The sequence below is a fragment of the Canis aureus genome, chromosome 37 (assembly GCF_053574225.1).
Source record: "Canis aureus isolate CA01 chromosome 37, VMU_Caureus_v.1.0, whole genome shotgun sequence".
Taxonomy (NCBI): Eukaryota; Metazoa; Chordata; class Mammalia; order Carnivora; family Canidae; genus Canis; species Canis aureus.
In genome coordinates, this window is record NC_135647.1 from 15,054,543 (window position 1) to 15,073,167 (window position 18,625).

The window sequence follows — 18,625 nt, forward strand, 5'->3', positions numbered from 1 at the left end:
GTCATGGATGCCAGTTTTCTCCTTCCAAACTGAGGATATATTAACATGTACTGAATGGGAGTAATACTGCTGTAATTATTACAACACACTGTTCTTTATACTTCCCTTTAACTTATTCAACTCAACATATTAGTCAAAATATTCAGAGGTCAGATAATGTCTGTTTTTCACCTCAAAATAGTCCAATTTGCATCCTTGCCAAAGGGTAATTCCCTCACCAGCAAGAATCAGAAGGTAAAAGGATATGAAAAATTATAAGTAGGTGGTAGAGGGGAGAGAAATAAGGTGAAAACAGACAAAGTCTAACAATTTTAGTCATCAACTACAGATATCATCTTTAAGGGGGGGGAATCAGAGTCAAATAAACTAAAATACCCTCACAATATTTTGTCATTTATGAAGATCAAGCTGGGGACCACTGATACGTACTCCTACAATACCTAACACCCCACACTGTCCCTACGACAGCAGTCAGCTCATTTTACTGTGAGTAATGGCTTGCTTCAAGAATTACTTCCTTACTCAACCAGTAGCCTATGAGGTCAGAGACCAGACAGGTGCTTATCAGCTCTGAGTCCGAAGCATAGTGCTGCATAAACGGCGGGTCAACTGTCCAATCATCTGGACACTGGCATTGAACAAATGCCACAAATCCTAACCATTCTCTACTGTGTAAATCTACACACAAGCGGGGAAGAATCTGATAACCACAAGAAAAGTAACCTTATGAAATTTCCAATTTTTGGATTAGCTACACATCTTTTAAACAATCCTTATTAACTTTTCTGTGCTATAAAGTGAATAAATGCTCTAGTCTGGTCAAGTAGCTTTCCACTCAAGAAGTTGCATGGCAAAAGCTCCCAAACTTTTCAGAGTTTCACAGAGAGAGAGAGATGAAAATATACACAATTATTTCCAGTTACTAATATCGTATGCCATAATTTTTAATGTGAAATGTATTAGCTTCTGAGTGATTTAGGTCATTACAAGTACAAAGTGGTAAAGAAGTAAAGAAACGTATGGTGGTTGTTTGTGGGATCCACAGAGTGAATGGCCAACCATGAACTTAAGAGTTAGCTTTTTATTAGTGGCCAACACACTAAGGGAGATATTCCCTAAACTGATTTTGAAATGAGTAACGCTTACAAAATACCTCAAACGAATCCACTGGTTGCATTATAAATTATATTTTAGGAAAACAAACTCAAATGATTGTTTGAGGCTATGAGCCTGAATGGTCAAGTAACTGTTCATACAATTTTGCATATTTGTGTATGTAGACATGTATAATGGATGATGTGTATGTTTGTATCATGTATGTTGTTATGCACATTACCTTATTTGAAATATACTCACACACCATTACATGTATACATGCCTATGTTCCCTGTTAGTCTTCACTGTTATTGAGTAATAACATCTCATATAAGATAATGATAGCACTGGCCCTTCATACATGGAAGTGATTCTGAATCAGTATTTATGAGAAATTTTACAAGGTATAAAAATGCCAATCCAAACTTTATAATGCAATCACTCTCACATACACATACTCACACAACTCACAGGCTTTAATCAATCATCACAATTTAAACAATGAACAAATGTCATTTTTTCACAAAGGAAGTACTTGGCTAACTCCCACACTTGCAAGGACTCTGGCCAAAAATAACAGTAATTAGACTTATAACTTCATATGTATGGATCTAATCTAGTCAAGCCAAAAATAGCTTTTTAGTCATTTATCAACTATTGTCATTTGCTTTAGAGGCTCCTGCATTATACAGACCCAGTTTGGCAAATCATGGTGAAAACACACTAAAATATAACTAAACGTAAGAAAATTGATAGTGCTTTTCAGTTATAATATTGTAGCACCTGAGAGATCACCATGATGTAATTACTGTGGATAGCTAGTAAGATTAATTCGTTTTTAAATTCCCTAAACCATATGTTAAATAAACTAGCAAAACAGAATTAACATATAACATGTTTCTTAAAGCTAATGGAGACATCCTAAGTTATCTATTCCAACACATCATTAGAATCTCTGCTCTTGAAAACCCTCCTCTTGAGGGGGCACCTTGGTGGCTCAGTGGTTGACCCTTCAGCTCAGGTCGTGATCCGGGGTCCCAGGATCGAGTCCCCCATCGGGCTCCCTGCATGGAGCCTGCCTTTCCCTCTGCCTATATCTCTGCCTTTGTTTCTGTGTCTCTTGGGAATAAATAAATAAAATCTTAAAACAAAAACAAAAGCAAAAACAAAAACCCTCCTCTTGAATGGGCAACACTGCCTTTTAGGGATGCCCACACTACACAGCTCGCCCTTCTCCCATCACTGCTTCAAATTCACACGTATTCCTCAGGAGATGTGCCTCCCAATGCTTCCCTTACACCTGCCTGGAAGTGCTCATCCTCCTTCAGACCCTACTGAGGAAAAAGCTATCAAAATAGCGAAAATACATTTGCTAGGTGCCCGACACTGTTCTAAGGACTTTATGAAAACTCACCCATTCAACTCTCACAGAAAACCTACCCAGGAGGAAGGAACTGCCCTTGTGACCTCCACTTTATAGAAGAGTGAACTGAGGTCCACAGAAGGCTGATGAGGAGACGTGCCAGATGGGAATCCCAGCACACTGCCTCCAGAATGTGCCCTCCCTACCCCTCTACCTCCACACGACCATAAAGCTTCTCTACAACTAGATGGCTGTGGCTCTTCCCTGTGTATCCACGCACAGCAAAATGGCATCCTGTCTGCTCTGGCAGTGCCTCCTCATCCTCTCTCATGTTTGCACTGTAAGACGCATGCTCTTGCAGCCCCTCCCCGGGCCCCTACTCTAGCGTGCACCAGCACTAACTACCGTAGCTCCTCCAACATCAAGTTCGTGTGTGTTGGTTCGCTTCTTTCATCCTTGTATCACTCAAGTCATCAACTCCATGGCAAGGGTCTCCCACAGTCACTCTGTCTCCCAGACCTCACCAATGTTGCATGACCACGCTTCACTCAACTTTCAGAATCTTCCAATAAATCCAGCAAAGACAGCTTCTTCCCTTCCTATACATCCCAAGAACTTTATTTGCTCTGTACTACCATCTGTAATGAAGTGTCTCTTCAGTGGTATTCAACTGTATCCCATTTGCCTATTTATTACTGGTGGTCTCATTTATTCCTTAATTTCTCTGTTACGTGGAAGCCTCTTTTCCATCTCTGCGATTTTGAAGCTACCTAAAGAGAAGAAAATCAATCCCCGCGGCACACACACAACTCTAGAAACACGGCGTGTGTTCCAACGTGGCTGAACTCATATCTGTCAGAGTGAATGAAGAGAGATGAAGACCCACAGGGAAGACGACTCAGGATGGAAAATGGAGTTGAAAAAGTCCTTCTCCCAGAGGAAAATAAAGCAACCAATAGCTGATCAGGAGTGGGGCCTGTGGAGGAGGTAGGGGGCAAACCAAGAAATCAAGACTCCACAAAGCTGTCAGGAAAGGTGGCTTCTCTCCTCTCCTTTTGTCTTCCCCCTTTGGCCAGGCCAATGAACTGTAAGGCCTCAGTTCTGTCGCAAAAAGGAATTTTTACTCTATTACAGTGGAAATCACTGACAGACACACTTAGCTACACACAAGTCCAACATCACAGTTTAGCTGTGTGGGGAGGGCAGGGGGCTAGTAACTGGCATCACAATCCTGTAATACTAGCAACAGTGTAATTGCAACTCTGAGTGGTTTCCCCTACAATTATTAACAAAAGATCATTAGGTTATGCTCGTGTGATCTTACTGACTAAAAGAGCCTCAGAAAGCAGCCTTTTGAGGTGATCTGCTGCATGAAGAGAGAAGTTCCACTGGGTTTTCCTGGATGCTGTGCCGCAGACAGGGTCTGGGATGTTGTGTCCTTAGCATTTGTTAAATGTATGGCGTACGCTGTGCCCACTACAGAGATGCGCTGCTTTAAGGAATCTGCAAATTTCAAAACTGTGACTCAAAAGCAAGATATTCATGTGGTGTCCAAAAAGGTAATCATTTCACATGTGGAAGCACTGGAAGAGAAAGCTCAGGAGCCAAGGAAAGAAACCAGGGTGGGGGACAGGCAGGGGCAGGGACCCAAGAAGAAGCAGTAGTGTGCACCGAGGCACACCACTGGCCAAAATGGGGAGGTCTCCCGTCTCTCAAGATCACATCTGACCCTTCATGTTTTAAATATGCACTTACTTGGCAGTCACAGACATAAGACTCACGGTTTCCAATATTCACAAAGGTCTGGGACATTCAGTCACTTCTAACTTTGCTAAGAAACACACGTGAATCCCACACGCAGCCAAGCTGACACACAGAAGGTTCGCTCAGCTGGCAAGTTAGTCTTGCAGACTCCCCAGCATCCACCTCTCATACCCTCTTTGTTCTTTACTCTTTGCTGTCAGCACTGTAATACTCTAGCAAACCCCAAGTCTTCTGACTCTCCCTCCAGAAAGCTCTCCCAACTGTCCATCCCCAATGGCTGGTCCAGGCCCTCATTTTTTTTTTCTTTTAGGATTTTATTTATTTATTCATGAGGGAGAGAGAGAGAAGGGGCGGGGGGAAGAGACACAGACAGAGAGAGAAGCAGGCTCCACAGAGGGAGCCTGATGTGGGACTCGATCCCAGGACCCCAGGGTCATGCCCTGAGCCAAAGGCAGATACTCAACCACTGAGCCACCCAGGCATCCCCAGGCCCTCACTTCTCACTGACATCCCTGCCACAGCCTCTGAGTTGGCCTCCATGTCTTTTCATGCCCTTCCCTTGGCCAACCCACACTCCACATGCAGCCACACCCACCACAACTGCCAGTGTGCTCCCTCACATTATTCTTGTTTAGAGTGTCTTGGTCTATTCCATCAAAGTCCTCAACACACTCTGTAATCATATTATGTTTATTTACTTGATTAATCCCTATATATCTCTAATAGTGGTCTTTAGCCAGGAATGATTTTGTCCCCAGAAGGCATCAGACAATGTCTGGAGACGTTTTTGGTAGTCACAATTGAAGGGGAGGGGCTGTGGCTGGCATCTAGAGGATGGAGGCCAGAGATACTGCTAAACGTCCTACTGACACACAGGACAGCTCCCTCAATGAAGAATGATCTAGCCCCAAACATCCTTACTGTCAAGGTCAAGAAACCCTGCTGTGTAAACTTGGACGCGTATTTGAAAGGATCTCTGCAAAACGGTTCAGTATTATTTTAATCATATCTTTTACTCCTCTATTCTATTCCTTCTAAACAGAACAATAAAATATAATTTTGATCACTATCTTATATTTTAGCATTATGAATAAGAGTGCATGTTAGCCAGTAACTACTGCCATGGTGGGGGGCGGTGGGGGGAACAGCCTTCCCATTAGCACTAAGATTAAAGTATTCACATATATTCCATCATTAAGAACCCACCAAAAAATTGAGGCATGAGCAGTCCTAACTTCTGCTATGTCACTCGGCTAAGACATGGAAGGCTGGACATCCCAGGACAACTGAACACAAAACTTTCTTGCAACCTCCAGTTATAGTTTTCACATGAAAGAAACAATAAAGTGTGGTGGTTGTAGACTTTCATGGATTCAAATCCCGCCCTCCTTCTTATCTCTATGATATTGGACAAGTGACTCGATCCTCCAAATCTCTGTTTCCTAATCTATAAAATGGGTAAGAAAACAGCACCCACCTCACAAAGTTGCATAAGACTGAGAAAAGGCAACAAGGGGAAATGTTTAAAAGAATACTCAGCTTATAGTTGATACTCATTAAAAATTACTTATTAATTATTGAGGCGCCTGGGTGGCTCAGTCCGTTGAGCATCTGACTCTTGGTTTTGGCTCATGTCATGATCTCAGGGTCATAAGATCGAGCCCTGTAGTGGGTGCTGTGCTCAGCAAGGAGTCTGCTGAGATTCTTTCTCTCCCTTTTCCTCTGCCCCTCCCTCCCCATTATTTTATCTCTATCTAAAATAATAAATGCATCTTTGAAAAAAATTACTTATAATTACCTAACAAATATGCAAATATTTTACACTTCATAGCCCTTTGACTTGCATGAGTGATCAAGAAAACTAGTTCTGGTTTCCTTGTTGAATCAGTGTACCTTGGAATTAATTTAACAACTAAGAAAAGCAATGAAAATGTCCAATTCATCAATATCTGTACCTAATAACTCATCAACTTTTGTCTATAAATATTATATTTAAAAAGTTAGGAAATTCAATCTTATTATACAATATTTCCAATACAAAAGAAAGAGAAATTATTAGTAAGCCAAATAATGTTATCATTTAAGGAATAGTTTTTTTATACATATAATTTCCAATAAATATTTTTGGAACAATGTTTGAAGTACCCTAACTTGAAGTTAACACTTTCTAAGTAAATTCTGTAATAAATCTGTGTATTACATTACAAATCTTTTCAGAAGCACTGTGTACCACTCTGTATGATACTGTGTATAAATTTTAATAATGCTATCTTATTAAAAAAAAAAACCACTTGGTTTGGCATTTCTTTCACAGACTAAACAAGCAATTAGTTGTCATTCTTAAAATAAGTTGTACTATGCATTAAGCAGCCAACAACAGTTACAACCTTACAACGTATTCTTCACCTAAGCCATTTCTGACTCAACTACTATAAAAACAGTATTAATATTCAGTTCTCATTCAGATTTCATTAGAAAACTGAAAGGTCAAGTTTTTTTTAAAACTTGGTAAATTTAAGACATGATAGGATTTCCTCAAGAGAAACATAAATTCACCCAAAATATTTTAAACAGTAGTTCCAGTTAAAATTACCAATCGCATTTTATCTTTAAACAAAGGCATTATCCACAATTTTACCCACGAGAAAACAAAAGACTACTATATCACCAGATTCAATTTACCAGCTACGTGAAGAAAGCAAAAAAAGTCCTAAATGATCACACTACAGACTCATTAACACAATGCTCTATTTGATCTGAAACTACACCCCCCCACACACACACACCCTGCAAAATACAGTGATGACAAGATGCATCTGTTAAGATCAAGCATAATCAGCTACACAAACACACAACTGGTTTTCTTCTACCTGTTAATGCAGAAGAATCCTTACAACTTTTATTGTTTTCCTTTTTCCTGTGTTACCCAGCTAGCTACACTGCTCTCTCTCTCTCTCTCTCTCTCTCTCTCTCTCTCTCGTCTGTAAATTAAGGACTCCAGGTTAGTAACACATTCATCTCTGGTTGCGATTTGATCTACCATATTAGATTTTTCTGAGTGTATTATTCCCATCGGAATTTATTCATGTTTATGAATAAATATATACATAAATATATTTGATTATATTATAATTAAAATAATCAAATTAAATTATTAATTAAATTGATTAAATTTTAATCAAATTAAAATCATTTGATTTGTTTATATTTATATATGAATAAATATAAACATAAATGCTTATGTCATTTATCTCTATGCAAACATGCCAACCAAAGTTGAGTTTCTCATTATAACGAGGGTGTCCGTCGGGGTTAACTATGCTTAAACTCTTCCAAGCCAACCTCGCGTGTAAGAAATGGTAGGAAGCGTGGGCATCCATACAACATTACAATCCCTTCAGTTCACATAGAGAATCCACAGGCCCGTCCACCAACATGTCTGTCACCCCCAGGGGTCTGTGCACAGTCACGTTACCAGCCATGACAGGTCACCAGCCCCACGCGCTGTGCCGCCGAGGCACACCTGCGCTCCCTGCCCCTCCACGTCACGTTCGGGAGCAGCTCTGAGAAGCGGCCGCTGTCTCGGGCTGGTCCTGGGAGTCCTCCCCCACTACCTCTCCATGGCAACCGCAGCTACAGAGAAGCCGGTCCACCTCTTACGCAAATGAAAAGAGGCCACAAATGTCAGCAGTCACAACATCCTCCTTTTCCCTCCCCACTTAATTTCCTTCTTAAAGTAACAGCGGTGCATTCCTCGTTATTTTGCATTTCAGAGCACCTTCCACCACCGTTCAAATGGATGGGAAAGAACTTAGGAAAATCAGAGTTAAAAATCCATCTGTGTGACCACTTACATAACATGACTGAGGCCCCGGAGAGGACTCTGATTTGCTGGGTTTTCATTTACCAAGCCAGCATCTCAGCAAGTCCCCTCTGTATCTGGGCATCCCAGTATTTGAGACAAGAATCCTTTAAGATATTAACCGTCCTATTTTTGGCTTCCTCAGAGAAAGACAAGAGAGAGAGAGAGAGAGAGAGAGACAGACAGACAGACAGACACTGGTCCATTAGGATTACTCAGTACTCGATATGCATGGTTTCTTTTGTAAGTTCATATTTTTATAGAAAAGTCAAGGCTCTCTTTCTTACTTTCTGAACCAAACGGTCATTATCTAAATCACTGGCAATACTGACACTGGCAAATGTTCCCTGATCCAAGAGCCTTACGTTACAGCAGCACTTGGCTTTAAAAATGATCTTCTTTCTGGAATCCACATTTACAGCCTTATGGATTCTATAAAAAGGGGGGAGGAATACATTTAGCCCTCCCAAAGACTGAGGCATTTTTTTTAAAAAACAGACATAATAGTTATCAGAATAATTCTGATTATCTAGATTCCTTCCTGCCCACGAGGAGACAATTCAATGTGCTGGCTTCAGGGATTTCTCAAGTCTAAACCTAATATCCTGCTCATCCTACAATTACCTGAATAGTGATAATTAATTCTTATTAAACTCTTTTTTCTTAGTAAGGATTCTGAAGAAATATCAGCCTCCCCCTTCCCAGCCTACAAAGAATAAGGGTTATATTCACCATTCTAATTTATTTAGAAAAAAAAAAGTTGTAATTTTAAATATGCAAGAAAGGAGCATCTTAACCAACCCTGAGCACACAAGAAAACAATATTAACTAAAATGTCCTACAGCACTCATGTCAGGAGATATGTGATTGGTAGTAAAACGGTACAATGAGCTATTTCATAAGAATATAATGCAATCACTAGTTTTTTGAGTCTTAGATAACAGAAAATAGGAGAACTGAGACCACCTCTGGAAGCTCCTTTAATGTGTGACACTGGAGGGTGTACAGATTAACATCAAGATCCTTTTGTAGATAACAGATTCCTGTGCAAAACTAACAGAATGAGGGAGAGGAGGAGTATTGAAATTTGTTTTTCAACTATCGAGACTACGAATTCCCAATGACTTCAAGTTTGAGGACCAATTTTTAACCAAAAATTCTGTAGTCTTCCCTGTATTAGGAGCTATGCCTTAACTATTTGTAGATGTCAGAAGCAGATCAATGATAAAAATATATAAAAGAAATACTTCTATGTGGATCTGTAATTCATAGTGACAATCGCATCCACATTCATTGATCCACTTAAAATATAGTAGCATCAGAGCACCTGGGCGGTGCAATCAGTTAAGGGTCCAACTTTTTCTTGATTTCTACTTCAGGTCCTGATCTCAGAGTCACGAGATCAAGCCCGGCATCAGGCTCATGCCCAGTGTGGAGTCTGCTGAAGACTCTCTCTCCCTCTCCCTCTGCCCCTTCACCCTACTTTCTTTAAAATAAATGAAAAGAATCTTAAAAAAAACTATACACACACACACACACACACATATATATATATATACACACACACATATATATGTAGTTAATAGGTATATAATAGTATATATATAATTTATATGTCAGCACCAAAATATATTAAATGAATAAAAGATCATCACCAAATAGGATTTATCTCAGGAATATAATGACAGGCTTGACATCAGAAAAATCCATTACTAAATTCACTACATATTAAGGAAAAATGTGAACTATAGAAGCCAATTTCTAATGATAAAATTTTCATGCCCATTCCTACAAAAATACTCAAAGTTATGATTAGAAGATAATCTCTAAAACTATGTAAAGAATATTCACCAGAAGCTAACTGCAATCATCATATTCAACCGTGGACTAAAGGAAACATTCCCATTAAAGTCAGAATTTTAGCAGTGATACTATTTAATATTCACTAGAGGTTCTGGACAATTTGATAAGAAGAAAAAATTTAAGAGGTATGAAAATTATAAAAGTAGAAACAGAATCATTTATTTGCGGCTTATATACTCTAATTAGAAAAATCCAAGAAAATCAAATGAATTGGTAAGAGTAAGAAAGAATTCAGTCAAGTGGCCATACACAAAGTCAACTTATAAAAATCAACAGTTTAAAGTACTTTCAAATTTATCACAAATAAAACGAACAATAGTACACAGAGAGAAGAGAAAGAGAGGAGAGAGAGAGAGAGATGGCAAATGCGACAAGATGCAAACAGCTGTGAATTTAAGTGTAGGACATTGGGTATTTATATTAACCTTCTTACTTTTAAGAGTACGACATTCTCTTCAGTCTAAGGCTCCATATAACATAAGTAAATTCAAGGTACTTCCTTCCTCTTCAAATCTTCTCACCCTGCACAGTTACCCTACTAGCACTTTGTAGATCCCACCTTACCTCCAAATAAATCCTAGGGCATTTAACTTGATTTTCAGCTCTATATTCTTCACTTTTCTTTATTAACTCATCACCTTGTATCTCAGATTTTCTTTCCAACTTTGGCATCAGATCAAGGCTGAATCTAACCTGGACCCCAGATCAACTGCCTACAGCCTTTCTCATACAATGGGACTTCTGCTAACTAAATTGGTGAACAAATATATACGAACCAAATATTAACTCACCTTTTCCATAAAGATTCCAATATTAACTCACCTTTTCCATAAAGATTCCACAAGGCACAATTCCCCTAAATGGTGTACAATATCCTCTCATGTCTCCCTGTACTAATTTCATAAACACCACTGGCCTCATAGGACCCTGGTCTTAGGCACATGTTTACATCATTTTGCTTATTTTGTGCTTAACTTGCTTTGTGAGCAGGCCAATGCTTCTTAATCATGGTGATGAAATCTCATGCTTCAAAACCACAGTGCTGGCTAAAAGAATTCAACTTATACCTTGAAATTTGCTAGCTCAGAAAAAAAATTCCAGATCAGAAGTCAAATACTCAACCAAAAGGATTACTATTTCTTTTCCTCCAGACTGGATATTTGGTGAGAACAAAACACTATATAAATAAAGGGTCTGAATTGTATCCTCTGGTTTGTGACAGCTCCTCAGATAAAACATAGAGGCTTTCTATTTTAAATAGAAGGCACAAAAGAGAGTAAAATTAATGAGAATGCTCTTAACTGAAGAATTGTCTTTTCCTACAAGTTTAGATTCCTTAAGTATATGTTCTAGTGCTACACTTGTAACTTTTGGTTTATAACAGTTATTACAAGTATAATTCTATAATCATTTCATTACTTCACATAGGTAATTATTTAATATAGTTATTAGATAATTATTTAATATAATACTTTTCAACCAAGCAGTAAGCTCTGTAAGAACAGGAACTCTGTCCATCTTGGCTTGCACTGTAATCTGAATACCTAGCACATATTTGCTCAACTTATATTTCATGGAAGTGTGAACAAAAGTAGATCAAACTGAAGCTAACAAAGACAATTTTCTAAAAGAGGGATTTAAAATGCAAAGACATATTTCTTAAAATTATTGCAGCATAAACACAAAAGTAACTCAATCTTGAATTATATTCTCAAATGCTCAGGCTTTTTTTTTTTTTAATTTGAGAGACAGCAGGAGAGAGCATGTGCAAGTGGGGAGATTGGTGGGGTGGGGGGGAGGGAGGGAGGGAGGGAGAGGGAGAGAGAGAGAGAGAGAGAGAGAGAGAGAGATAATATATTTCAAGCAGACTCCCCAGGGAGCAAGGAGCTCAATGCAGGGCTTCATCTCAGGACCACGAGGCAAAATCAAGAGTCAGACAATTAACCAACTGAGCCACCCAAGCTCCCAAATGCTCAGGCTTTTTAATGAACAAGAAGCAAGCCATTTTTGATCAAGTAATAGGTTACGCCATCAAATCAGGCATGTTAGTTATAAAAGTGGAAAAAAGGGTTCCATGATAACCATTAAATAAAATGGAAACAAATTAATCATCCCTCAGCAAGAGAATGTTAAGTATAACAAATTAATATGAGGCAAAATATCATGGAGTCATTTGAAACCAATATCTATAAGGAATTTTAATGACATTGCAAAACACTAGTGGTCAATACGATCAAAGGGGGGGGGCGCACCACAAAATCCACACTATATTACTGGATGGTACAATTAATTATGAGTGACTATAATTTTTGAGTATGCAGATCTTTGAAATTTTCTCCAAAAAACATACTAACAAATAATTCTTATTTTTTTATTTTTATTTTTTTAGTAAATACATCTAAGGATGGGGAGAGAAGACAGGCTGTATTCTATTCCTGATAGTTTAATTTCTTCCACAGCATAACCATTGGTATTCATCCAATTATTTACACACTCATTGGTCAAATAAGTTAAATAAATATTAGACCCCAAATATAATACTCCAAGTCCCTCAAATTGCCATCACAATTGCTGGACTAAAGTAACTGAGTATAGAATAGATGCTTTCTGTACATTGCTGAGAACCATGAGCCATGAGAGCTAGTGGCGTTCAAGTACAGTGGGCTCTACTCCAAACACAGAAAAGAAAGACAACCAACTTTTTCCGATACTAACAAATTGTAGGTCCTATCTCCACATGGAGAATGATGAAAATGTACGCTCCCCTTGTTATCCTACTTGTGAGATTCTTCACTGAAACAAAGCAACAAAAACTCTTAAATATGGAACAATCACTATGCACCAAGATGTTCATCATGATAGTGTTTATTCTGGAAGAGAAGTGGAAGCCACCGTACAACACAGCCTGTGTGTTTATTCCTGTGTTTTTCTGTCTTCTCTTGTTTTGCTTGGGGCTTGACAAGGCTGCAAAAGGAAAACTGGTGTTTTCTTTTCTCTCCAAACATATCCTGGTTGAATCAGTACATAACCTCCATACACGTTCCCCACCACTACCACCACTTTGGTTTCTGTCAAGACAGGGCATCAATTCTGCCCTTAGGGCCGCAGAGTCTGAGAACTGCCCACACTCTCTCCTCAGGACCTTAGAATATTTCCATTGGTCTCTTGTCCCTAAGACTTGCAGGTATCTATTTAGGTTTTTCTGTTATATCCCAACATTTGGGTTAATTATAATTAAAAATGTTTGCCTTACAGTAATAGTCTTTTTTTCCATAGTTTTTAACATTGTTTATTAGTCAGAGTCTATTTTTGTACTCATATTTCTATAGTCATAGAAAGTTTATCTCTATGCTGTTTCTCTTATTTTTACCCTTGATCTTCTAACTTGACCAGGAGAAAAACCCCAGTCTTCTTTTAAACAAACCATAAACTGACAGGACAGTTTAATGTTTAAAAAGCAACAAGCAAAATTTGGCTAGACAGCCTCAGAACCTATCAACATATAAAAGAGCAATTAGGGAATATTTATAAAAATTTTCTATCTCGTCTCCCAATCTGTATTCTGAAACACCATTTATAGTAGGGACATATATCCTTTCAGATTCTCCCCCCAAAAGAGGGATGTAAATTAAAGCAGCTGCACAGAAAGTCTCCAGATCTAGGGGGAAATTATGCTGCAAAATTATAATAGGCACATAGTCCAGTTACAAGAACTGTACAGCTTTTCCGGTAGTGAAAATAAACTACTTTAAAACCTATGCCAATGAGAATCTTCACCACTCCAAGAACTCACCGTCTGAATGTTTGTTAAAAGTCTTCAAAAGGTACCGTTTGCCAAGCATTTTGGCATATGGTTTTAGATCACAGGGATCAGGGCTACATGAACTAAAATTTCTAGCTTCTAAGGAGTTATCTAGTTTTAATTTGGTGAAATGAGATCCTCTGGTTTCATATTAGGATGAGAAGAGAAAGTGAACTGAGACAACATGGTCCTCTGGGAATAGCGAGGGTTTTGTTTTCAGACAAACTGAGGTTCAAGTCCTGGTTCTGTCACTAGCTAGCTGTGTGATAGTAGCACACGTTCTAACTGTCACACCTCAGCTTCATCATTAAAAAAAAAAAAAAAAAAAAAATCATCTGCCTTCCAAGATGGCCTTAATTCCTGAAAGAGATCTCTGATGTAACAGAACACAGAGGAGGTATTCAACAGATGCTCACTCTCTCTCCCCTCTTCACAAATACACATTTCTAAAACTGCCTAAATAACTTTGTACACATAAGGGTTAAACACAACTCTTTTATGTACTATGGGCGGTACATTTAGAACATGAGGTTTTTTTTTTAATAGCATTTAATAAAATTAAAATGTGTTAACATAAACATCCTCAAGTATTATGACATGTTGCACAAAGCCCTCTCCAGGAAGCCCTTAAAATATGTATTTGCCCACTTTGGGTGCTTCTGGTAATAAGATACAGTTCAGGATTTTAGCTTGTGCCTTTGCTGAGTAAAACATAACACAAAGAGAGTGAATAGATATGTTTATCATCTGAATGGATATACCACCGTTTTGTTACCCTAGGAAGACAGTTCTTGATGCATCTGTAGTCACGTACCAATGGAAGTTAGAGTTTCCAAATACCACTTTCAACCCAAAGGTATGTTTCACAAGTTAGCAACAGCTGTCGCCGTCCCTTAGATTTGTATTGGCTAACCACACACCATGGCATGCTTTACTCATTTGGAAAGTCCCCCACACGGTACTTAAACTCATTTTGAAACCAGAGAGGATAGTTCCTCCTATAACTCATCTGAGCAAGTTTATATAAAAGAACAGTTTTTCAGAAAGCCACAGAGTTTCTCTCCCAAGACTGTTCAAGCACAATTATGGGCAAGTGTAATTATGGAAAAAGAAGCTAGCCAAAAGTAAAGGGAAAAAAAAAAAAAGCACAGTGCATAAGAGTTATGAAGGGAAAAAAATAACAAAAACAAAAACTTTAATCCCTCTATTGAAACAATTTTAGAAATACCTACTGATGTACCATCCCTCCCTCATAATGTCCCCTCCTCACAGGGGGGAAAAAACCCAATTACAGTCTGTATATTCATTTGTAAAGTATAACCAGGTGAGATTCCTTTCCTTTGGAAATGTAAAGCACAGATCGATGTACACATACATACATATGCCTACATTTTTGTATTTTACCTATAAATTATGTAATATATATGTATATACACACATAAAGACAAAAAGGGAAAAATAAACCATAATTTTTCTTAGACCTAAGTTTTTTTAACTGAGATATACTAGACATATAACATTACAACATAATGATTTGATATATCTATGTATTGTCAAATCGTCAACATAATAATACTATGGTAACATCCATCACCACAGTTAATTTTTTCCTTGTGATGAGAAGTTTTAAGACCTACTCTGTTAGCAACGTTCATATATACAATACAGTACTGTTAACTATAATGGCCTTGATGAACATTACAACCCAGGACTTATTTATAACAAAAAAGTTGGTATCTCTTAACCACCTCTACCTCCACCTCTGGCAACCACCAATCTGTTCTCTGTATCTATGGATTCACTGTTTTGTGGTTCTTTTAAAATTCCGCATACAAGTGAGATCATACGGTATTTGTCTGATCTATTTCTCTTAGCATTTTACTCTCAAAATCTATCCATGTTGTTGCAAATGGCAAGGTTTCATTCCGTTTTTCTGCCTGCATAATATTCCACTGTATTTATATACCACATCTTTTTTATCCATTCATCCATCGATGGACATGGGGGTTGTTTCCATGTCTTGGCTGCTATTAACAAAGCTGCAGTGAACATGGACGGGCATAGATCTTTTCAAGTTATACATTCTTTGGATAAATACCCAGAACTGGAATGGCTGGAGTATATATGATGGTTCTGCTTTTCATCTTTTTGAGGAACCTCCGTATTACTTTCCAGTGTGGCCGCACCAATTTACGTTCCCACCAACAGTGCATAAGGGTTCCCTTTTCCCCCACATCCTTACCAACGCTTGTTTGTCTCGTCTTTTTGATAACAGCCATTCTAACAGGTTTGAGATGATATCTCACTGTGGTTTTGATTTGCATTTCGTAGATAATACTGATGTTCAACACCTTGTCATGCAGCTGTCAGCTATCTGTATGTCCTCTTTGGGAAAGTGCTCAGATTCTCTGCCCATTTTACAAACGGATAGTTTGGTTTTTGGCTATTCAATTGTATGAGTTCTTTATATACTTTGGACATTAACCCCGTATCAGCTATATAATTCACAAATATATTTTTCCATTCTGTAAGCTGCCTACTCGTTGTGTTGATGGTTTCTTCTGCTGTGCAGATTTTTAGTTTGATGTAGTCCCTCTGGTTCATTTTGCTTTTGTTGCCTTTGTTTTTGTATCGAATCCAAAAATCCATTGCCAAGACCAATGTCAAGAAACTTACTGCCTGCTTTCTTCTAGGTATTTTATGGTTTCAGGTCTTACATTTAATTTTTGTTTTTTGGGTTTGTTTGTTTTTAGATTTTACTTATTTATTCATGAGAGACACAGAGAGAGGCAGAGACACAGGCAAAAGGAGAAGCAGGCTCCCTGAGAGGAGCCCGATGCAGGACTCAATCCCAGGACCCCAGGAGCACAACCTGAGCCAAAGTCAGATGCCTAAACACTGAGCCACCCAGGCGTCCCAGGTCTTATGTTTGAGTCCTTAATCCGTTTTGGGTTGACCTCTGCATATAGTCTACGATAGCAAGGGAATCCAGCTTCATCCTTTTGCCTATGTCTGCCCAGGTGCCACAGCACCATTTATTGAGAAGACTGTCCTTTCCCCATTGCACATTGTTGCCTCCTTCGCCATAAATGATTGACCTTTTATGTGTGGGTTTATTTCTGGGCTCTCTATTCCATTCCATTCATCTATGTGTCTGCTTTCATGCTGATATTACACTGTTCTGATTCTTATAGCTTTGTAGTATGGTTTGAGATCTCAAATAAGGCATGTGAGAAAAAGGAAGGTTATTTAACAAAACCACTCAAACTTGCCAGAAGAGTATATACTTATTAGCTAGAAATCCACAGATTCCATTTGTTTTTAAATAACCTCAAATCATCTGTAAATCATACTTTCATCTTTTTCTTTTTCTTTTTTTTTCCTACACAGAGGTGGTTTTTATTACCTGAGTGAGCAAAGAGGAAAATACCTGTTTTGGCTAATTGTGCTGATTTGTGGATGGAAAAGTAGATAAAGTTCATACATCAAAAAGCACTAGTGAAATCTGTAATGTTCTAGAGTCATTTAAAGAGAAGCGATCTACTCAAGCATAGCAACTGTCACAATGGTCGTGCAAACCCCACCTCCTCCGCCAAACACAGAAACCTAGCTAGTCACACCCCACAAGCTACCTGAGTAGGTCAAATACCACTCTGCTCCTCCTCCCCAAGGTGATGACCCCGTCAAGCAAATCCTAAAGAGCAAGAAAGAGAGTGAGAGAGAGGAGGGCAGGCCCAGAGAAAACCTCCAGCTAGGCAGCTGCTCATGATGAGGGCTGTGTGCCAAGATCACCTCTCGTTTGAAATACATAATAAATATCATTAAGCCTGAATTTATAGATACCAAAAGATTTCTACATTTTTAACACCTCTTTCAAGGGCGCTCCTATTATCTAATAATCTAAATCCCAGAATAAGTGTTTTGGTTATAAATGCTTTGGGAAATTCACCCTCCTTACCCCCACACACACCTCTGCTCTTCCCCTGTGGATACCCAGGAGTTGACTATATGCCAGAATCCAGAATCCAAAATAGCTATTTTAATATTTTCTTATACTGACATTCTTATTAAAATGCAGTAAGCAGCCAGTGTGTTCCACAGATATCACATAAACACTTTGAGGTTTGTTTTTGGTTTGAATTGAGCAGACTAGTGGTGAGAAAAATAATACCAAAATGTTCCCAAGCTGAAAGAACAGCTTCACCGTTTTGCTCAAAGGCAAGTCAGTATCTGGGTAGAAAGCGTCACAAAACAAGCGTGTGCCAGTTTCACAAAGAGTGAGGATATTTTTATTTAAATAATATTTTAAAAAAGAAAAATCCATTTTTAACTTCTAGAGCTGTTCAACTCAACTGGAAAGTTCTTTTGAAAAATAAACCTTCTATTTTGGACTTTTATAGTGAATTTTCAAACAGTGTATCCAGGTCCCCATAACAATAGATTCACCATGCATGTTTTGAAATACCTCATGAATCACAAGTATCATCTTGATTACAAAAAAAAAAAAAAAAAAAAAAAGTTAAGAATTTTGGGAAGGATGGTGGATATTTTCGTTTGGTAGACCAAGAGATGTCTGTAGGGAGGGTATTAAAAATACAAGACATCTCTCTCTCAAATACTAAAATGATCATTAAATGTCTGGGTGACAAAGTTAAAAAAATTACACTAATTCTTTATTCAAGCAAATTTTCATTTCCTTATCTAAAGATGTGGAAAAATTTGGATTCTTGGGCCCCTCTGACATGCTGTTTTCAGGAACAGCGTTGAGATGCCTTCCTGTAGCCAGTCATCTGCTCTGCACCACACACCTGCTCGCACTACTGGGCCCCAGGGTACCTAGAATTTGTGACTCTACATGAGAGTATCAGTTGAACAG

The 18,625-nt window shown here is 38.4% G+C and overlaps 1 protein-coding gene across 5 annotated transcripts in view; it reads right to left on the bottom strand.

Moving 5' to 3' along the window:
* Window positions 1–18,625, bottom strand: part of HIVEP1 (HIVEP zinc finger 1) — a 142,699-nt gene that overhangs the window by 84,978 nt on the left and 39,096 nt on the right. The gene's annotated exons all lie outside the window — the stretch shown is intronic.